At 35.8% G+C, this 24,296-nt stretch overlaps 1 pseudogene; it reads right to left on the bottom strand.

Annotated features, from left to right (window-relative positions):
- Window positions 1-24,171, bottom strand: part of LOC119877254 — an 89,833-nt pseudogene extending 65,662 nt beyond the window's left edge.
- Between the last annotated feature and the right edge of the window lie 125 nt (window positions 24,172-24,296).

Genomic DNA, 24,296 nt, shown 5'->3' with positions numbered 1-24,296 from the left:
ATGTTTTTATTTACAAATTACTCTGTCATCTATGTAAATGCAAGACTGATTTTCTACTGATTTATGTACACCTAGTTAATTTACGCAAAGGCTCTGAGAATCATTAACAATTTCTAAAAAATTATTACATGAATCCTGTTTCTACCCACCCAAGAGCTTCCTGGACAATGAAAAAGCAGTCTGATTATACAAATGAAGGCCTAGGTATGATCGATTCATCTAAATTGCAGATGTGATGCCATAAATCATCCCTACTACTAAACTCTTCTCAGAAGATGAGAAAACAATTAATCATGAGATTGTTAATCCAGAATAATATACAGCATCCCTGGTGTTTTAAATATGCTAAAAGCGTATTTGCAAGCAGCACTTCAGCTGATTGCTAAGTTTGAAGACCCTGAACAACCATACCCACTTATTTAGTACTTAGCGCCTGTGACCACTCACTTTTTAAGGATACTATTGACAAATATGGAAAGGAGAAAAACAGAGAGGATATTTAATTACATTGAGTTAGTAGCAGAGACAAATGATCTAAGACTACACCCGGTAGCCTTCGTTTGAAGTATTATTTGATAACTACAGAGTTCATTCGTGTAGCAGTTGTTAATGTTAGCCCACAGGAGACAAGGCAGCAAGCACCATGGAAGACTGAATGAAGAACAGAGGTGCCCTTGCACATGTAGGGAGCATGTTCAAGGAAAGGTTACAACTTCCTCCAAAGATAGTGATCGGATACCAGCCCTGTGACGATTTAACTGCTGAGGCCCACTCTACCACTAAAATTAGATTTATTGTTTAAGAACTCTCTTGAGTATTCATGGGAGACTATGGCAAGCAATAAAGATTTAGGAACTTAAGCTTGTTCAGAAGCCATGTGGGCTCCATTAAAATTTGACTTCTTTCTAATATTGCTATAATATATGGAGAACCTCACTTGATTTTGTCTTTTGTCTTAAATTACTATTTTATTGTTGTTATTATTTTCTCTGCAGTATAAAATAATAATTTAAAAAACACATAGTACACATAACCCCCAGTGTTTCTACTCCATTCTGTTGTAGCTTAGTAAAACTGTTACAAAAATATACACCTATTTGCAATATTTGAAACATAATTTGCATTTCTCCACCTTTAAAAAAATTGTTAAATGTTCCATTCTAAAAAATTAAAAAAAAAAAAAAAAAAAAAGGGATCCCTGGGTGGCGCAGCGGTTTGGCCCTTGCCTTTGGCCCAGGGCGCGATCCTGGAGACCCAGGATCGAATCCCACATCGGGCTCCCGGTGCATGGAGCCTGCTTCTCCCTCTGCCTGTGTCTCCGCCTCTCTCTCTCTCTCTCTCTCTCTCTGTGTGTGACTATCATAAATAAATAAAAAATTAAAAAAAAAAGTTCCATTCTATGTTGCAGTACATTTTACTGCTTTTAAGGAGAATAAAGCATACAATTTCCTAGAATTCTTTTACAGCATTGTTTTTATTGGATTCAATTTTTAATGATTTTTAATGATTTTCTTTACCAAATTTTTATTTATTCTTATTTTTCTTCATATAACATTGATGAAGGAATCACTCAATATGAAGGATCAAGGAATATGACAAAAAGCTGGAATAAACATGAATTCCGCTTCCATTTTTCCCCATAAAACCAAAGCCTGCCTTTCTGCATTTCTGCCCATTCTGGCTATTTATAATTTAATGGACCAATGACATAAAATATATATTACATAAAATATATTATTCCTTACATACATACATACATTATGTACATTATAAACATTTAAAATAAGTGTGAAACATTATACAAGGGAATAACAAAGCACTATGGAGTTTTTGAGGAGAGACCACACATTTTCAGTAAATGATCCATTGATTCAGGAGGGTGATTTGAATTCGTTGTATTTGCTTGAACAGTATTTTGGCATTTTGTTTTTGCTTTTGTTTTTATTTTGATCTCTGAAACAATGCTTCCTTATGGCGACAGAAAGAATGGGCCTCCCAGACCTCTAATTGGGAGAGCATAATTGACCAAGAGCCCAGTGTCTATACTCTGAAATCCGTCCTGAGTATCTATGTGCCCCAGGCACAATTCCCATGGGCTGCTCCCAGCCAAACATTGGAGGCGGAAGGGATGCTAAGAGAGAACCACTCCTAGTAAACAAGGGACTCCATGGACAAGCCACCTGCTGCAAGGCTTCCACCAAGTTCTTGCTGAACTTTCCTTTGAATGCATAACATTTCATTTTATGATTCAAGGAGAGATTTTTTTCCTTCAATTTATCATTTTAGCCAGTCATATTTACAGATATGAAACTGTATTCGAACTTTTAAAAATATTTTATTTATTTATTTGAGAGAGAGAGAAAGAAAGAGAGAGAGAGAATGGCAGAGACACAGGCAGAGGGAGAAGCAGGCTCCATGCAGGGAGCCTGATGTGGGACTTGATCCTGGGTCTCCAGGATCACGCCCTGGGCTGAAGGTGGTGCTAAACTGCTGAGCCACCGGGGCTGCCATGATGAAACTATATTTGGTTTTGGTTCTGGCATTATATTTCATGTAATGCTTTTAATTTTTACTCTTTTTCCACTTCAATTTCTAATTATATAATCTGTGTGTGTGTGTGTGTGTGTGCGTGCGTGTGTGTGTATATATATAAATAAATAATTGGTCTATATATTCATTTTAATAATTATATTAATAGGTACGAGGTACAATGCATTTAAATTTCTGTTGGTTGACACTCTACTATGAACAGTGATGAAATTAATACACTTTACTTCCCCTCCTCCTCTTTCATCTGTATCTTCCAATTTTAGTTAATTGTATTAATTTTCTTGGCAGGTACCTTTATAACCTCTATATTTGGTACATTGTTTATTTGATGTTTAACCCTCTCAATACAATGTAAGGGAAATAGTTTTATACCAACTCTGAGTTACATGGATGAGATAGAGTTGGGAATTTGGGGAGGTCAAAGTCTCTAGAATTCACAGGGCAGAGAACCAGATAGAAAAGAGCAGAAAGGAAAAGGCAGAGCTAAGCATTCCTTTCTGAGATTAATTCAGTATGAAAGATCATGCTCAGTTGAAGAGTCCTCCAAGGTCATTAAACTACTGCATAATTTTGTTAGAATATAATATAATGATATGTTTGCAAATGTCAGAGCATTTTAATCAGACTTAAAATGTAATTTCCTTCCTCTTCTTTATATAGTGTTTTACTGAATGGTTCTAATAGGACAGCTGCAACCACAGAAAGAGATTGTCATTCCTGGGAGAATATAAAGATACAAATAAGCCAGCATTATGGTCCCTGACAGGTAAGGGTAGAAAGAGGAAATGGAGTCTGAGCACGTGATGGCCAGATGGGGCTGCATTGTGGTAACAAGTCATTTCATCAGTATTAACAGCCTTCTGTCCTAGAACTGAAGATTGTTTGAGGTTAGATCATACAAGAAATTTGTTCAAAGCTATAAAGCTAATGAAAAACTGCTCACTTATCATGACTTTGCTAGCTGTACACAGTAGGACATCCTCATTTTCACAGCAGAATGGACTTCAACAGAAAGAAAAGGTTCAGGTAGAAGGAAGCCATGTAGACTTCTTTCTCAAATCATGTGTAAGATCATTTTAAAAAAATGAACTGCTTGAGGGGTACCTCGGTGGCTCAGTCAGCTAAGTGTCCCATCTTAATTCTGGTTCAGGCCAAGATCCCAAGATCATGAGATGGAGCCCCAGAATATGCTCTGTGCTCTGAGTCTGCTTGAGATTCTCTTTCTCCTCTGCCTCTGTCCCTCTGCACCCTTGTGCTCTCTCTCTACAAATAAATAAATGAATAAATAATAAAAATGAATGCTTGAGATATTCATCATATTTAATTTCTTTTGCACATTATTCCAATTCCCAGATTCTCAAAATGCTATAAATTTATTAAATAAAGATGTTCCTAAAATAGTTTCAAAATTGTTGAAGTAATAATATAACTGAATGAAACTTCTAAAATAAAAATATGTATGTATTTTGCATTCCTTCTTCCAGGTTAGAATTTGCAAGAAAGTCAAATTATGTTTAGTTCATATTTCTAACCAATATTTGATTTGGGATATTTTGCTTAATTATCTGTAAATCTAAGGTTAATAGAAAAAAAAGTAATAAAAAGAGTTGCCTTTAACTGAGCATGCCATTAGATATTTCATGTATGTTGCCACTTAATTTTCTCAACAACTCTGAGAAGTAAGTATTATTATCTCCATTTTTTACATGAAAAAATCCTGAATTCTGGGGCTCCTGGTTGGCTTAGTCAGTTAAGTGTCCCTTGGTTTCAGCTCAGGTCATGATAATCAGGGTCCTGGGATTCATCTTTCCCTTCAACTCTGCACTCAGCTGGGAGCCCGCTTGAAGATTCCCTCCCTGTATCTCTCCTTCTGCTCCCCCATCTCTCTCTCTCTCTCTCTCTCTCTAAAACACAAAACAAAACAAAAAAGCCCTGAATTCTATATAGCTCATGTAACCTACTTGACTAAGACTGCAGAGCTAGTAAAAGTTAGAAGCAAGACATAAACCTGGATCTGAAATGTAGGAAGGGAACAGAAATAACAAAGGTCATATAAGTCAAAAGATTTGAAAATTTTAAGAAGTAAGGGATTAGCCATTCCAAAAAAAAAAAAAAAAAAAGATGTAGAGAGATTCAGAAAGGTAAGAACTGAAAAATGTCTACTGGACTAGGCTAGGAAGTTGCTGGTGATATGCTAAAGAAGTTCTTGTAGAATCCGAGGACAGAAGTGGAAGTGGGAAGTGAAGAAGTGAAGAGATGGAGAGTAGCCTGCTGCTTCACGAAGCTGGATTGAAAATGGGAAAGGATATGGATGGCATTAGAGGTGTGAGCAGGTTCAAAGGAGTTATTTTGTTTGGTTTTGGATTATTTATTTATTTTTTAAAAGTAAGATAGGAGGGACTTAAACACATCTGTAGGATCAAATTTGTACAGTAAGAAAAGTTATTTTCAAAGTAAAGTATGAGCAAGGGAGTCTAGTTTTCAAAACAACTTGGTCACTTGAAAGAGAAAAGGTAATATCGATAGTTCAAATTTTTATAAGTCAGTTGACATTCTTAATAGAAAATAAATGCATCAGCTGTGATAAAAGTCAGATATCCATGTTTATGGAAACACACTGTGCTGGCCTTGTCATAAACTTGAGAGTGTCTTACTAGGAAATGATTGGATTAGCTATAATAAAAAATCAGATACTCATATTTTTAGAAACATAGTGTAGTGATCGTGCCCCAACCTGGAAATTCAAAAAATACATAAGAGAGAGTATGAAAGAGAGGAGCACAAGAGAGACAGGAAATGACTGGTTCGTGTGAAGGGACAGAGTGTGGAGCAGAGAATACGCTGAGGAGTGAGCTGGTCTTCAGTGGGAAGGACAGAGCCCATCCTGACAGCTATTGCTCATTCTCTAAAAAAAAAAAGTAGAAAGCATTTAATTGTAGAATCCCTCTTCATTTTTTGAGGCATTCTTTTGCTTGGAGAGCGTAACTTGAAATGTAATGAAAACAAGTACAAAGTATATACTGACTTAGGAAAGAAAAGTGTACATATATCTGTCTAATCTTGTATTACAATATGTAACTTTGATTTATTCAAATAATTATATTTTATGTTTGAGAATGTTCTGATGGAGTGTCAAATTCCTTAATTTCCCTTTTTTATTTTTAAGATATATAAATTTAAGCTTATCTATGGTTTTGAGAATATTCACCCAATTACAAAATAACTACATTGTTGTTAGACTTACCATGATGCATTGAGTAAGACTCTGTGGTGGTTGTTGTTGTTTCCTCCACAGATTGGAATCTTATTAAATTTATAGTATTTTTACAAAGCAACATGTGATAATAAGATAGAGCAGCAGATGGAGCTCTAAAATTCAATAGTTCTTATTACTCTTCTCCAGTCCCTTTTTATTGCTGAATCTGAAGTAATTGGGGATTTCAGATACACATACAAATATGCTCATTTTTCTAGTTCCCTGAGAATTCTATTTTTATAAGTATATTATGCATTCATTACAGGATGCTGACATTTCCAAAATTAATGGATAGAATTATCTGACATTTAAGAAAATAATGACATGGAAAAAGATTATTAATAATTATTTATATTTCAAAATTTATGCTTCAATGTTAATGTGCTATGCAGTATAGTTTTTTTAATGACATGCATTGAAAATACATGAAAATGGTTGTTTTATCTTTACATTTTCCTTTTTTTAAGCCAATAGCTTTTTTTTGTATAGCTAATAGCTGCCTGATAAGATGTAACTCCACAGAAAATCAAACCGTGTGTTATGGCTACTGTATTCTCGAGTTCACATCCAAACTTATCTCCAACAATTAATTATTAAATAATTTCATCTCACTCTCATTAAGCTTTCTTTGACTTATTCTCCTGCAGGTTGAGTTACCTGGTTTTCCTAGTGTATTGTTATCATCAGCTACAGCAATTTAATTGAGACTCAGTGGGATCCCTGGGTGGCGCAGCGGTTTGGCGCCTGCCTTTGGCCCAGGGCGCGATCCTGGAGACCCGGGATCGAATCCCACATCGGGCTCCCGGTGCATGGAGCCTGCTTCTCCCTCTGCCTGTGTCTCTGCCTCTCTCTCTCTCTCTATGTGACTATCATAAATAAATAAAATTTAAAAAAAAAATAATTGAGACTCAGTAATTTAGTTGTCTAACCTCAGTATTACGAACTCTATATCCACACCTGGCATGTGGTTTGTACTCAGTAAACATTCACTTTCACTGAATGATAGAAGGTGTGCATTTGGAGTGTAGAAGAGAACAATGAAAGGCAACTCTAGATAAATTAAAGGATTTACAAGGAAAATAAGTGATGGAGAAGGAACTGTGGCAGATTTTTAAGTCCCTCATTTAAAGCCAACAGCTACATAATCATCTTTGGTACATAGAATCAAATTGGCAGCTTGAAAGTAACTCCAGACCAATTTTGAGGCCATCATAATAGGAGACACATTTGTGATAGTCAATATCAAAGGTCAGGCAGTCCACTTAAGTGAGTGAAACAGGGCTGGTTACGACTATGGAAAACTGAGAACACATGTCATATCTACAAGGGAGATGAAGACTCATCTGTCATTTCCTGAAGCTAATTGCCATGCAGAAATGTAGACTAAATATTCTAGATCTTTCATAGGGGAAACTGAAACAATAAATGTCCCAATTTTATGAATTCTTTAGGACAAATTTCAAAAACAATATCTAGTTTAAACAAATTATATTTGTGCATTTGATTTGTTCCAAATAGAATTTGCTGTCCCTTTACTCAACCAGACCAGTAGCAAAAATGATAGAGAAGCAGTGGTGAGTTCCAGGAGCTAGGAATCAGATTGGATTGGAATTAATAACTATGATACACATACATGCATACATAGAAATATAAATTTATATAGTAATACAATATTTGAATCCAGTTATTCATCTGAGCTACGGCAAATTTTCATCTTTTTGCTCTCTTTACCTACTCTCTAATTTGTTGTAAGCCCTATGTTAAGAAAGAATGCTCCAAAAGCCTTCTTTTAAAAAATGTTAGTTTTCCTTTTTATTTCATTTATTTAACATATGTTTGCTTTTTTTAAAGATTTTATTTATTTGTTCATGAGAAACACACACACACACACACATACACACACACACAGAGGCTGAGACACAGGCAGAGGGAGAAGCAGGCTCCATGCAGGGAGCCCTACATGGGACGCGATCCCAGGTCTCCAGGATCACACCCTGGGCTGAATGCGGCGCTAAACCGCTGATCCCCCTGGGCTGCCCTATATTTGCTTTTTCATTACAAAATTAACACATACTTCTTGAACATCCAAAGGTAAAACAAGAAAATCCTTCCTCCTGATTTTATTGAACAGAAGCTACCACAAATTAACAACTCAATTTATATTTTTTGAAATTCTCTTTTATAAATGCATAATTCCTTAAATACATACAACGCACTCTTTAATGAATAGTTGGATCCATTTTTATAATGTGTGTTTATTGTGTATCTTTGTAGTAGCATATTATTATAATTCTGCAATTTTTTTGGTCATGGATATCTTTCTGCTCTACCTGCATTACTTTATTCAAAGTAAAATATACATAACTTGGAAAGGAAAAAAAGTAGGAAAAGATACAAAAACTGCACAGACATTTCTGTTCAATAAGCAGAATGTTTCTGCATCAGCGTAGACAAGGATTGTCTTTCCTCTTGTTTGTTTCTCTCTGTTGGTTCAAATTCCTAAGACCATTCAATGACTTTTCTAGTACAGGCATTTGCAGCACCAAGTTTGATCTAGTAGTTAAAGAAAATATGTTGGGTAAAACACTGTCTTTATATAGAAATCAACTTATTTACTCAGGGCCATTGTCTCCAATGTGACACTTTCCTAAGAGATTTTTAAGAATAATTTGGATTGTAAGTAAAGGTAGTTCTATGCCCTACCTATAAAACCTAACTTCCTGCCAAGGGAATTATATGTTATATGTTTCTATGACTCTATCATATGTATCTTCTTGATTATTTTTAAAAAGATGTATTTATTTACCTAATTGAGGCAGAGATTGTGAAAAAGAGAGTGTGAGTGCACGCACGCACACTCATGAGTGGGGTGAGGGGCTGAGGGAGAGACAGACTTCCTGATCAGCAGGGAGCCCGACTGCAGGCTCACCTGGATCCCAGAACCCCGAGATCATGACCGGAGCTGAAGGCAGACTCCTAACTGACTGAGATACTCAGGGGCCCCTCTACCTGAATATTTTTATCAGCAAAACAGTACTCCGTTTTATCGATGTACAATGATGCATTGGCTAATTCCCTAGGGGTCCACATTACTTAGGGAGGACTAATGTTCCTTATTTTTATTTTTTCTCAGTAATAACTTATTCTAAGTACTTTTCCTAGGTCAATTTTATTAATTTAAAAAAATAGCCTTGCTAGTATTCTGAAGGGAAATAAATTAAAAATAATAATGATTTTTTACCATAGTTTATTAAGTTCCTCCTCATGCCAAGCATTCCTGGCATCATTTAAATCTCATAGCTCTCTGAAGTAGACACTGAATTATTATTATGAATAATTTACAAAGAAGAACATTGAGACGCAGAACCATTAAGGAGTTACATAGTATAAGGAGGCTGAGTTATGTAGCAAGTGGGCATTAAGGCTAAGATCTGAAACCAAACATTTAAAGCCACCAACCTAGGGGTACCTGGGTGGCTCAGCCAGTTAAACATCTGACTCTTGGTTTCCACTGAGGTCATGATCTCAGGGTCCTGAGATTAGCCCTGAGCGCAGCCAGTGCTGGGCTCCATGCTCGGCAGGGAGTCAGCTTCCTTTCTCCCTCTACTGTCCCTCTCCCTGCTCATGCACACTCCTCTCTCTCTCTCTCTCTCTCTCTCTCTCTTTCTCTAACAAACATAAATAAAATCTTTGGAGTACCTGAGTAGCTCAGTTGGTTAAGCACCTGACTCTTGATTTTGGCTCAGGTTGTGATCTCAGGGCTGTAAGATGGAGCCTTGTGTGGGGCCCTGCTGGAGATCCTTTCTCTTACTCTCCCTCTTTCTCTGCCCCTACTGTCTCTCTCTCTCAAATTAAACAAACAAACAAATAAATCTTTAAAACCCCCAACCCAAACCTTACTTCTTATTGGATTTTTATAGGAAATATGTTAAATTTGCTTTGAATTTGGCAAGCATTAATGTCTTCACAATGTGAAATCTTCCCAATTAGGAATGTGTTGTCTGTGCATCTTTTCTAGTGTGCACAAAAGAAGTCATAATAACAGTAATGAGGTATCTGTCATTAAAGTATTGTGATTTTCTATAATATACACATACATTTATTCACCATTTAGACATGTTTTTATACATCATCACTTTCCATATCATTTCAAGACTCTTTTCATCATTACACTGACTAATTTTTAGCTTCAAAAACAGGTTGACTTCAGAAATAAAGCACTTTAACTGGCAGTGAATTTAGCCTTTGTAAAAATAAAGCTACATTTCACTCTAGAAAACCCTAAAAAAAAGATGTGCTTAAAATGTTAGCAGGCAAAGTAAAGAGAAATGAGTAGGATTTTAAAATATTGCTAAATATCCATATTTAAATTGTTGATCTGATTTAAAAATTTCCCCATAGTGGGGTACAAGCAAAGTGTTCCAAACAACTCAAACCCTAATTAGAAACCATTGCCATTCATCCTGGTAGTGTGGTGCCTATTTCCTTCCTACTACCATCAAATACCAGATGAAGTAAAATCACTCTTAAGAAGAGACAATAAAGAACTTTAAAAACATGGTGGCCACTAGGGGGCACGTTCCACTTTCTTATCAGAGAGCCTGCACTAAATTCTCTCCTTTTCAATTTAGGTAGCCCTGGCTAACAGTGTGAAAAATTTTGATATCGATAACAACTACAAAATATAGCTGAAGAGTTTATTTTTATTACTAGAAAAGCAATGCATGCTTTCTATAAACAGCTTAATGTAATGGAAATGATAGACAAAATCCAAGAGCTTGGCAAATTTTGTCAAAGTCACATACAAAGTTATGTTCATACCGCACCTATAATTTTCTAATATGGATATTTTTGAGTTTTCCTTCATACAGTAATTTTATATCTCAAGAACTCCCATGGTATTACATGTTTCATGAAATTTAATTTCTGTCTTTCTTATATTCCATCTTATTTCTACAGTTACGTGATGCTTAAACTTCCTTTCATTATTGGATATTGATTTTCCATTAATATAAGCTATACTCTAAAAATTGCAACAGTAAAAGTAAAAGGGCAGGCCAACCTGGATTCGTAACTCAACTATGCCATTTTCTCTTTGAAATGTAGGGCTGGTTATTAATGATTTTAACTTTCAGGGATTTTTTTCTTTCTTAAAATGGTGGATAATAAATAGTATCTATATGGCAATTGCTATTAGACTGAGTTAAAATCCATAGGGAAAAAAATGAGCTGACCTTATAGAACCTACTAAACACATGCTAGCTGGTAATATAATGTATTATTATAATTTTTGTACATGAACCTGTATTTCAGATTATTTATCTAAAACACATTTCTAGAAGTAAATTTACTCATTCAAAAGTCAGTGATCCTTACTTCCAAATTGCTTTCCAAAGTAGTCGATCCAATTTATAATCTTTAAAGTTACTTTGAAATGTAAAGCTTCTTTATTAATACAAAAATAGATGATAACTCCTTCAGAGAACAGCATGGTTTCAGAGCCATTGGAATTCAGGTTGTATTTTGTTGTGAAAATGGCACACATGCATCAGAAAGCTTTATGTTTATCTGATTCTGATTTCATCTTTTTTCAAAACTTGATAGTCTGAGTTTCAGAAGGTCTGTGCAAGCATTTTATGTGTTCTATTTTCTTATGTAGAGAGAACAATAGTCCTTGTAATTCTCAGGAAGCTGTGTCTCAAAAAAGGCAAAGAGCTATGAATCTAAACATAATTCTCCTAAAATATGGGAGCTGCTAACCTGCAAGAAGAACTTCAAATATGTCTTATTTCTCTGGGCCAGATATGTTAATGAGTGTAGACATATGGTATTAACTTTTGTCCCATTCCTTTTGGTTTTTATTGCCTATAACCTTTTCTAAGACCAAAATTAAAAAGTTAAAGCATCTACTAAACAGTATGTTGTATAATAACTATTTTAGTATTTTTGAAGCTCACCTTAAATATAACTAATTGGAGGCTTTAAAATAAGTTCCACCTACCTACTTTAGCTGCAATGAATTCAATTAATAAATGTACTACAAGTGTTTCATTCACTCAGTTTGGAGACATGTTTGAATTTTTTGGGCCTTTTGACTAATCCCATCTAAATTGGAAGACATAATGAAATACAAAGAAAAACACAGTTTACATTTCTCTTTCCCTTTTGGAGGGGCTGCCTCCTACATATTTGGAAAGAGCTAATCAAGAACCAATTTCTTTTAGGTGCAAGTTCATTTACTAGCCTATTTCTTTGTACATCTGTATGTCTAGAAAGCAGAAAAAGTTGGAAGTTTAATGTATTTGGGTACTTAGAAAACTAAAAGTAAACTAGTAAATAAAAACAAATAAACCAAATGAAGTTAATCCTACCTTTGAGTTTGGGGCATGAAAAAAAAATCCTAAATAGGTGAGCTTTTGACTGACTTGCTTATTATAAAACTCTTATGAGTTCTGATTACTTTGAAGAGAAAGGTGTGGTTTCCTTAAAAGGATTTTCTTAAACCTTCACTCTCCCTGGGGTTTTCTGGATTTTATATAAGAATGTCAGCTGTGTTAATGTGAAAGTTGCTTACAAAAGGAGCAGATTAGAAGTCTGAAATACAAATAATTATTGAAAAGTAAGTTGCTGAACACTTCCTTTCTTCTCTGTTTCAACTTTGAGATAGGCACTGACATCATTGGTAAGAGAAAGTAGACTCTGATATATTCAATTTAGAGTTTGCATTGAATTTGATAACTTGTTTCCCATCTTATTTATTGATATCATGAAGATATGGTCCTAGGAAAAAGACTGTAAGTGGAAAGTAAAGCATACTAATTAGGAGTCTTATGGAAAACTAGATCACAAAACCATTCACAGGTCCCAAGTCTCCTCTTGCTATCAATTTGAGAAAAGAAAGAAAGGAAGGAACTATGGAAGGAAGGAAGGGAGAGAGAAAGAGAGAGATAGAATAGAACCAAAGACATTTCCACGACATCAGCAACAAGTTGATCATTTATTCAAACTCTTCCAATAAGCCAAGAATTTAGAGCAAATACCATGACTCACCAGGCAGTGACTCAGCAGTGAATTTATGAAGAGAAATTTAATATAACTTGGAAATTAAAGAATAAAAATAAATGTTCTACACTAACTTGTCTGATAAAATATATTTAATTTAAATAAAAATGGGCCACCATATTTTTAGTAAATCACAAAGCAAGAGACTTGTCCCTGCCTCAGATCTCTTCTACCTCTTTCCATTTATAACTGAAGAAAGTGTCTTATGAAAGGTGCTCAGTAAATCAGGTTTCCTGTCCTTTTAACATCACAGCACCTCCTTGTAGATGAACCCAAGTGAAGGTGAAAGGCTTCCTCTCAGGATTTCCCTATAATTTCTCATGTTCTAAAAGTAAAGACTTTTTATTTATTTATTTTCCCTCCCCAAGAAATGTTCCTTTACTAGTGAACAGAGGTTACTAAAGGGTCTTGGAAATGAATCACCAAATGTAAGAAGTTACTTGTTCAAACTGAAGTTATTAACCTATCCCCACAGTAGCCTTATGGTAACCACCCCAGACTTGAAGCTCCTTATGCATAATTACCACAACTGTCTTGTTTATTTACTCTCAGTGCTAGGGATGTCCAAGAAATAGCTGTTAAATGAATGAATAAATGTTCACAAATATAAAATACATAGACCCTGACTAATTGAGTAACCACATTTGTTTCTTAAAGTGTTTAAAAACTGTGACTACAAGCCCTTATTAAATTATTCCTATCAAGTTTGCATGCTTCCATAGTTTCCTATCTTCATAATAGCTGTGTACATGCTTTCCCTCCCCACTTGGACCTTTAAAAAAAAAAAAAGATTTCATTTATTTATTTGAGAGAGAGGCACGCACACAAGTAAGGGGAGCAGAGGGAGAGTGCACTTCCTGCTGAGCAGGGAGCTCGTGGGTCCAACCCAGGGCCCCAAGATCATGACCAGAGCCAAAGGCAGACACTTAACGAACTGAGCCACCTAGGCACCCTGGAAAAATGCACTTTTAAAAATATTTATAAGTGCTTACTTTTTCATTGTTCTAGGTAACACTTATAGAAAATATAATTTTTTTATATAAATATAAAAGTAAAATATTAATTTTACTTTCTTTTTACTTTCTTAATTAGAACAATGCCTAAAAACTCCTCATACACAGCTCCCTCACACATATCCACACACATGTGTGCACACAATTTTAGAAGAAATATTCCCCCTCCCTCTTTTTTTAGAAATATTCCCCTTATGTGGGGAAATTTTAAGATGCAGCCTACCTTGCATTCCAGGAAACATAAACCAAAGGTTTGCACATTTACATACACATTGGCCTAAGACTTTCTAATCAAAGTGAACTCCCTCAGGATACCTCCAGACATCCAAAGAGGGTTGAGAAGATCTAATACTGGCTAAAGGGAAAAACAGTGATGAGAAGAGCAGAAACTGTTTTCTGAGGAGGAAATGAAAAGGATTGTAAATCCCACATTGATGGTGTCTGGGAAAGGGCCAACATTCATATACAGACAATTCCTACCTTTGGGGTTTTATGGGATGGTAAAACACAGCTAAATGGGATTAGGGCATATCATAGCATCTAGCAAAACTCACGGTTACAAGGATGGAATTGGGTAAGCTTGGAACATAAATACTAAGCCACATTTACTTACTATCAAAGAAAGTAGACTATCATATGGGCACCCATAACACTAATTATAATTTAAATAATTTTCAGTCTTTCATTTTTATAGTGGAGAAAAACTGAATATTAAATAGAAAGTTTTCAATTGCCAAGAGAATTCTAAGTCCCTTCAGAATGATTACTCAGGATTAGAATTATAGCAGAGTTTAAGCATGTGATATTAAAAAATTATATTAAAGTCATTTTAATTCAACTTGTAAACAAATAAATGTGAGACATTCAAATTCAGTTATGAATTTCAGGGATGCAAAAATATTTTCCCTATCTGCAGAATACCAGTGTCTACTGTTCATCTTATTGGTCATGGTTGTACATCTCTTAAATTCTACATTAAAAGAGAGAGAGAGAGAGAGAGAGAGAGAGAGAGAGCTTTCTAGTTGTTGATGTCAGAGGAATTTATTTTCAGTACAGAAGCCACATCAACATTTTTTTTTTTATTATTGGAACAATCTTGAGTTTCATTTAATTACCCCATCATTATTGTCACAAAATCACCATGAAGCCCTCCTAATGTACTTTTACACATTCCAAGAAGAATTAGCCCCAGTAAAGTGGTGTCTTTTATTTAGGGATTTAATTGTATAGTGAAGAAAAATGCAAGTACTTTAAGATGTCATTCTAAGAAACTTTAAGTTATGATTTTTCCCCCATGTTAAATTGCTTTTTTTGTCTTTAAATTAACATCTTAAAATATTATTTTACACTCATAGATTATTTTTAAATATATCACATTTATCTTCTTTTACAGCTGTTTTTCTTTGTTTCCTTTTAAAGACTATTTTTAAGAGCAGTCTTAGGTTCACAGCAAAATTAAGAGGGAATTATAGATATTTTCCGTATACCTCCTGCCCCAGTACATGCATCATCTCCCCACTGTCAACATCCCCACCAGAAGGATACATTTATTACAACTTAAGAATCTACATGAACACTTCGCAGTTGCCCCAAATCCATAGTTTACCTTAGGGTTCACTCTTGCTGTTGGTATATTCTATGAATTTGAACAAATGTATAACAACAGCAATATACCATTACAGCATCATCCGAAATAGTTTTACTGACCGAAAAAATCTTCTAGATTCTTCCTATACTCATCCTTTCCCCCACCCAATCTCAACCCCTGGCAACTACTCATTAAATGTCTCCATTGTTTTGCCTTTTCTAGAATGTCATGTATCTGGAATCATACAGTAGGTAGCCTTTCCAGATTGGCTTATTTCACTTAGTAATATTTCATTTAGTATTATTAAATTTCTTCCATGTCTTTCCATGGCTTAATAGTGTATTTATCTGTAACACTGAATAATGTTCCATTGTCTGGATGTATCACAGTTTATCCATTCCTCTGCTTCCTCTGCTTTAGGATATCTTGGTTGTTCCTGAGTTTTGGCAATTAACAAACAAGGCTACTATAATCTGTGTGTGGATTCTGTTTTGTTTTTTTTTTTTTATAGCAAGGTTTGTACTTGTCCTTAAGAAGAAAACAAATCAGGTGCCTGGGTGGCTCAGCAGTTGAGCGCCTGCTTTGGCTCAGGGTGTGACCCCGGGATTCTGGGATCGAGTCCCGCATTGAACTCCTCCCAGGGAGCCTGCTTCTCCCTCTGCCTGTGTCTCTACCCCTCTCTGTGTCTCTCATGAATAAATAAATACAATCTTAAAAAAATAAAAATAAAAAGATAACAAATCAGTGCATATTAAGAATAAATTCAATCAGTCCTAAGTATAACAGGTAAAATATGAGTTCTTCTACCCTCCAACTCTAGTTCATCCTTAGTTTTGCAGCATTAAAGTTGCTCAATATTTGCATTATATGCAGGCCAAACATTATATGGCAGGGCAATTCAAGAACAAATGAGAGAAAGATAATAAGATCTTAAGAACTTCTCTCAGTGTGGAAAAGAAATGCATTTAAACTGAAGTAAAGATTAATAAATAAGGTGCCCAGGTATATTATATAGATATATCTAGTTTGCCTAGCTGTATTCTAGTTTATAGTTATATCTTGGACAAATGTGTGACTTGTCAAGATATATTGTCTGGACATATCTAGTTAGTCTAGTCTAGCTTTTCTAGATATGTTCTAGAAAAGAGTAAGTGAGCAAAAACTAGGAATCTTTCCTAAATAGATTTTTCTTAACAAAAAAAAGTGTCAACTTTATTTGTTCAAAGAACTAAACTACAAATTTAAAATAGCAAAACACTAAAATATTATTTTTTTGAAACAGTGTCATTCCTCCTATCCTTTTCAATAAGAAGTATTTCATAACCCACAATAACATTTCTAGGAAACAAGGGGTCATCGACAAAATATTTCTTATAATGTTGAGGGCTTAACACTCACTTTCATTGTTTATTTATTTATTCATTAAGATTTTATGTATTGGTTGATGAGAGACACAGAGAGAGAGAGAGTCAGAGACACAGGCAGAGGGATAAGCAGGCTCCCTGTGGGGAGCCCAATTCAGGACTCTATCCCAGGACCTCTGGGACCAAGACCTGAGACAAAGGCAACCACTGAGCCACTGAGGCATCCCTTAATTCTTATTTTTAAAGTTAGGTTTTAAAACACTTAATTTTGAATTATATTTTAAAATAACAAGAGGCAGAGTCCTATAAGTTTTTGATATTCAATAATTTAATAGACTCATGATTTTCTTTTCTCGTGGAATCTTATTTATTTTACTTTAACTGCAACATTCCCTCCCTGACTTATCAGTTCATGGGTTCTTAACTTTAACAACTTTCCAGGCCTAAAGAGAATTCATAGTTCTTTTTCTACAGTTCACCTCATCATTTGCTAACCATATTTCAACAAGCTACTGTGTTTACTTTTCATCTCCTGCTTCAGAATTTTCTGTGGTTTCCCTTCTTTCCTTGTAGAAGTTTTACAAATAAATCTTCAGGGTATTAGAGCATAATGTCTTCTTTTGAAACCTCAGAAAAATAGTTATATACAGTAAAGGACTGGATTTCTTATTACGTTTGGGTAGAAAATATCAAATAAAGACCATTTCAGCCACAGGAATATAAATTTAGCTTAAGAAAAAAATAGAGTGGTAAGAGTCTACCTAATTTCAGAAGTTAAGAAAAACATCTCAAAAATAAAAGTCTAACAAGAAAACATTAATTATACCTGTTTCATAATGACTGAAAGTGTGTTATTAAACACATATAGTTGCCCAAATATTTTGAACTGTTTTTTCATAAATGCAAAAAAAAAAAAGATCCTCCAAAAGTAGTAAGATATGAAGTGATCTCCACAATCCAGCCATGCCTACCCTTTGACCCCACACCATACTCCTCACTCTCACCCACAGGCGTTCTCTTTGTACCTCATATAGGCCAGCAACTGTCAGCATCTTTGTGCATTGCTGTCCATTTCTCCTGTGGTGCACTGCTGTCTGGTTCTTCTGTGACTTCCTTTCCCCAGGTATTTGCACTGGTAACATCTTCTCATCATGCAGGATGTAGCTGAAATTTCATTTCCTGACCATATTCTCTAAATAACTTCATTGGTAGTGGTTTGCTTTCCTTCCTTTTACTGTTTTACTGCTTCAATAACAATTATATCTCCCTGAAATTGCAGTGCTCATTTAATTGTCTGTTGCCTGTCTTCTCCCAAGGTTTAATCTTTATTGTGAGTGTAATCTTTTTGTCTTATTCCCTTTGTATAGTCCACTTCTAGAAAATGGAAGGCCACATAATACTTATTAAATACACATTTTTATAATCATTTCATTCTGTTAATGCTTTTAGCTGTTTAACAGCACTAACACTCCCTGATTGAGCATTGGGGATCGTAGCATTTTACAAAGGAAAATACTGTGCATTCATAGAAACCAGTTATCTTTTCAACATTAGTGTCTAGTATGAATAACCTTCCCAGGTTGAATTTCCTATAGTGGGAATCCAATACCTTCTAACAAATGTCTTTTCAATATTATTAGAAAGTTATTTCATAGACTAAAACTAATTTATTAATTCAAAAAATATTTATTTATCTAAGACCCATCATATGCCAGGGGAATGTTCTAGAGGTTGGGATATATGCATATATTTTTAAGTACTCCCCATACCCAATGTGGGGCTCAAACTTAACAATCCCAGGATCAAGTTGCATGCTCTTAAAAAAAAAAAAAAAAAAAAGGTACATGCTCTACTGAATGAGCCAGCCAGGTGTCCTGGGATATATTATTGAACAGAAAAACATTAACTATAAAAAAAATTGTTATTCTCATGGATCTTATATTATAGAGAGGAGAGGTAAACAGTTAAATTAAATATAGAACATGTATAAGTGTAAGAGTATATGAAAAGGTGACATAAACAACAGGATGAGTGTGGTCATTGTACCTTAGGGTCAGGGAGAGTTGAAATTTTAAAGAACATGTTCAAAGCAGATCTTATATAAAGATGAGGGAATTGTGTATAAAAACATGGTGGTTATTCCAGGCACGGGAAATTGTCAGAATAAAGAACTTAAAGTGAGGAGAAAGCCTGGAGCCTGAGTCTGTGGAGAAACAGCAAGGAGGCCATTAAGACTAGGGTTACATCAGTACATCAGTGAAGTGGAGAAAAGAGAAGGAGGCAAAGGGTGTGTGCGTGTGCACACACATGAGGTTAAGATGACATAAGATGTTGTTGGATATCATAAGAACTTTAGCTTTTACTGTGGGTGAGATGGGAAAACTTTGCACAGTGCAAAGTGATGATGTTATCTGTTTTATGATTTAAAAAGAATACTCTGGCTTTTGTGTTGAGAATATACTGTGGTGATAAAGAGCTGGAGTAGTGAGGCCAATTAGGAGTATATTATACCAATCTTCAAAGAAGATGATTGTGACTCAAATCACAGTGCCTGTGGTTCAGTTGGTGAGAAATAGCCTAGTTCCAGATATGTTTTGGAGAAAGAATCAGAAAAGCTTTTTGTCATATAGAATGTGAAGTCAGGGCAACAAAAGACAGAGAGAGAGAGAGAGAAGTCAAAACTTGTATTAAGTTCTTGACCTTGAACTCTGGTGTGAAAGATAGACTGAAAGGTCAAGATTAGACTCAAGGAAATTACTAGGGAGGTTAGTGCTCCCGTCTAAAAGGTAATGAGAAATCTAAACTAAGGTCATGATAGTAGAGAGAAGAGGGTAGATGCAAGCTTTATTTTTGGGGTAGAACAAAAAGAAAAACATTAACTATGTTAACAATAATGACAAGCATTTACTGAGCAATTACTATGTGCCAGGCTTTGTTGAAGACAGTTAAATATTAATATATTTAAACCTAACATAATTAATAAAACCTATGTACCCCTAAGGCAGTTTGCTTATAAGAAGAGATGCCAATAATTGGTAACTAATTTGGTTTGTGTTTGTGTGTGTGTGTGTGTGTGTGTGTGTGTGTATAGAAGGAGATTGAAGTAGTGATACTGACTGATTCACAGAATCCTCATGAAGAAAATTTTGAGAAATATTCTTTTTGGGGGGCAATTCCTTTCATCTTACCCATCACTACCAGATGAATTTCCCTCAGGTACAACTCTGGTTATGTCTGCCTTCTCCTCAAGAACCATATAAGGCCCCTTATCACCCATAGGATGGAGGTCACCCTTGTTATACTAGAACCTCTAGCTCTGGAATAAACAAACCTTCTAAATTCATTTCCTCTATAATTTTCCTCATATCTTGTGATTCAATGAAGAGCAATAATATCTTTCCATTTACAAGCCCTAGAGTTTCCTATTTCAATATATTTCTATCAAACTAGGAAGCACTTTCCTTGTGACTTTTTTCCTCAGTGTTTGCCCTCCTTCCAGGCCCAATCTAATTGACAGCTCCTTCTTGAAGTCCTCTCTGATCATGCTCATGCCTTTGACTTACTATGTATTTTAGGTGAAATGGTTTGATGGCTCTTTATTATTTTCTCATATTGAATTAGCAGTATTCTTTCAGTACACATCCTTTTTAAGTGTACACGAATGGATAGAGAAGCTGTGGTCTATGTATACAATGGGATATTCCTCAGCCATCAGAAACGATGAATACCCACCATTTGCTCCAGCGTGGATGGAACTGGAGGGTATTATGCTGAGTGAAATAAGTCAATCAAAGAAGGACAAACATTATGATCTCATTCATTCTGGGAATATAAGAAATAGTGAAAGGGAAAAAAGGGGAAAGGAGAGGAAAATGAGTGGGAAATATCAGAGAGGGAGACGGAACATGAGAGACTCCTAACTCTGGGAAACGAGCTAGGGGTGGTGGAAGGGGAGGTGGGCGGGGGGTGAGGGTGACTGGGTGATGGGCACTGAGGGGGGCACTTGGCAGGATGAGCACTGGGTGTTATACCATATTTGGGAAATTGAACTCCAATAAAAAATATACAAAAAAAAAAAAAACCCACAAAGCAACAAAGAATTCCACTTCAAAAAAAAAAAAAAAAAGAAAGAAAGAAATTTCAACAAGCCAAAAGGGAGGCAATGTGTATTCTAAGAAGAAATGTGATAAACAAAGTAATAATGAAATTCCATGAAATTTAACTAAAATGAAACTTAAGTTACATGTTTAAGGTCACATAGCTAGTATGTGATGGAGCTGGGACCTATGGTTATGTTACCATCTCACTAAATGATATTGTAACATTCCTTGTAATCTGAAAACAGCGTTCCTGGTGGCTGAAACTTTCTTTGTATGCAGGAGTGATGAGAGGACGAGGCTGTGGATATAGGCAGGGACTAAACCATCAGGTAACTTAAATGCCATAAATTCTTTGGAATTTATGCTGATAATAGATGAGAGAAATGGAAGAGTAGCATAAAAGCCCTTTCTGTGTGTGTCTGGATTGTGCCCTGCACAAGGGCATCGCAATATCATGGATGTCAGCTTACCACGTACATTCACACCTTCAATATGCATTACCTGTGTGAGAGCTTAGAGTAGGTGTGGATAGTCCTCTCCCTCATGACTGAGTTGTTGAGGGAGAACTTTACACCATATAATCCTATGCTCTATACATGGCCATGCACATGCTCAGGAGAACATGTACACACAGATTCATTGGCAAAATCAATTGAGCTCAGCTGTTGCCTGTCTGGACCATACTTAAACATCCCAAGGTCACTTTTATTTCCTACCTGCTGTAAACATGATGCTACATGGGGTGGAGTAGGATGCAAAGTGTGCTTGCTGCTGACAATATGTGTGCCCCTACGAGAGAGAGCCATTGTGAATGGGCAAGTCAGGGCACATGTGGACCTATGCACTCTGAAAATATCTCCTGCATCAAGACATTGTGTTTCACAATAATATTCTAAATCTACTTCTGAAAAAAAAAAAACACCAATATATATGTTTACATCTATTTATCTATACTTGAGGAAGAAAAGCTTTTTCTAATTTTCACAAAGGTACCAAATGGACTAGAGGATTTCCAGTAATGAAATCAAACATGAACTTTATTAAGTCTTTCGTTCCTTCTACAGATAAGTATTAGGTACCTGCTCTGAGTCCATACAATACATCTGGAGATGATGTAAAATATGAAGTAGGTGGAGTTTACAACCTACAGACAGGAGAAGTTAAAAGGATATTGCAGAGTCTAGGTGGACAAGAGAGAAACAATAGAAATAAAGAAGAGGATCAGATTTCCCAGATACCTCAGCTAAATTTGATGGGCTCTGATAGTTATATGAATGAATATGATGTTGAAAAGGGGCACAGGAAAGGCAAGGGATGAAAAATAAGAAGATTACTAAAATTCCAATTTCCTGTTTGCAGTCACTGGGGGATATAAGGGCAAAATCAAGTCATAGCAGGTTTGGTAGGCCAAGGGATAACATAAATGTCACTTTTAGACACACTGTGCTCATATCGATGGATTATGTATGCACAGGGACATATTTCTGTTTGTGTGTATAATTAATGCATGAGCTTTCTCTGCATTAAACAGTCAAGACACTAGGTAAGCACTTATGTAAATGTTCTCCATTGATCTTCACAAGAAGTCATTTTACAATGAAAGCACTAAAGGCAGCAACTTGAAACAGGATTGAGTCAAATTTTAAATTCAGAAAATTGGTTTCTAATCCAACCTCAAGCTTTAATATAGAATATTAAACATATAATAAAAAAGAAGAGTTGTTATATTTGCCAAATCAATGGCAAATAACATAAATGCTATTTAAGTTAGAGGAAAGAGATGGACAGCAGACAATCAAGGTAGACTTCCCAGAACACAAGGGAAGTCAGCTTGAAAAGTTGACTTTGAAAAGTCAGCTTTTTATACAACTGGTCACACTGACACTCATTCCCAATTGAGGAAAAGCATGAGGAAACCAGTAGGACAAATACTCAAGTGAGACATGAATAAAAAGAATAGTTTTGTTGTTGTTGAAGTTGCCAATCTGGTTGGCATTAGTTGATCATAAAGTGTTACAAGTAGTTTGAGGCCAACGATAAAGAACTTTGTATTTCATGTTAAGAGATTGGATTTTATCCTGTCAGCAGGGAAACAATGAAAGTTTTAGCAAGGGAATGACAAGATGATGCAGTGTTTTAGTAATCTGCCTACAATGCAGGGAGTGATGAGGAAAGAAGGGAGCTGTAAGGCCAGGTAGAAAGCTATTCCAACGACGCAGAGATTTTATGGGTTATAGTCATGACACCAATATGATACAAGAGAAAACAATGACATACAAGACATTAGGGAGCAAGAACCAATGAGACTGCTGACTTTCCGGGTGGAGTTGAAGTATGGAAGGAATACACTGAAAGTGAGAGAAAAGGCTCCCAAAAGCTGGGAAAACAGAAGAATTAACATTCACAGAAATAGTAAAGAAATAGGGAAAGAGAGAAAGAAACTATCTAACGAACAGTTTTGAAAAAAGGAATCTGTGGTAATGGAAAGCCAGAGGAGGAGACACAGCCCGCTCAGACCTCTCATCTCAGCAGTGCCTCAGCAAACAGCCGTACCTCTTTATTCACAGAGTTTAAAAACCATCAGAAGGAAGCCTCTTAACATCTTGGCACTGATTTTGCAAACTGATGTGCACGTGTACTCCTCCTTTCCTCCCTGTCTAAAGCCCATGTCCTGGATTCTGTTTCCCAGAGACTTTACTCCACAGATTTTCTTTTCTTTCTAGGATTTTCCATCTCTCCCTACCCTCTGGTTATTTTTCATTGGTATTTCAAAGGCACGGATGGGGCTTCTTCCATTTTAGGTTGAAAAACCTAAAACAAATCAAAACAGCTAACCCTTACTAACCTTTCCCACCGAAACCCCTCCCCTTCCAGCCCAGGTCTCTCAGATTCTTTTATTAAAAGTCTAAATAATTCCTGTCTGATGTGGACACATCTCACTCACGCTCCCCTCACTGAGACCTATATTGCCTTCCTACAACTCCACTAAAACTGTTCCCATGATTGCCTTTCTTCCAAATTCTAGGAAAACTTCCAGACCAGATGTTATTTGATAGTTTAGCAAGATTTGATTCTCGTTTGTGAAGGGCTTTCTTTCGATCTTGGGAAATCACAGTTGCCTGCATCCCATCCTATCTGGTTGGCCCCTTCAGTCTCTGTATTTGTACCTTAAAGGTTTGATATTTGGGGCACAGTCCTTTGCACCCTTCTCTTCTAACTCTGTCTTCTGTCCCGTCATTGTCTTGTCCACTCCTTTGGCTTCGGATGTCTCTGTGTTGATGAGCCCATTGTTGTTTTCTCAACCCCATTCCCCTCATCTATGCTCCAGAGTTATATATACCCAGTGACTTCATGGAAATAAGT

Source organism: Canis lupus, chromosome 18, assembly GCF_011100685.1.
Source record: "Canis lupus familiaris isolate Mischka breed German Shepherd chromosome 18, alternate assembly UU_Cfam_GSD_1.0, whole genome shotgun sequence".
Lineage (NCBI taxonomy): Eukaryota > Metazoa > Chordata > Mammalia > Carnivora > Canidae > Canis > Canis lupus.
The sequence above is the reverse complement of the archived record's forward strand: the minus strand, read 5'-3'. Positions and strand labels throughout refer to the sequence as shown.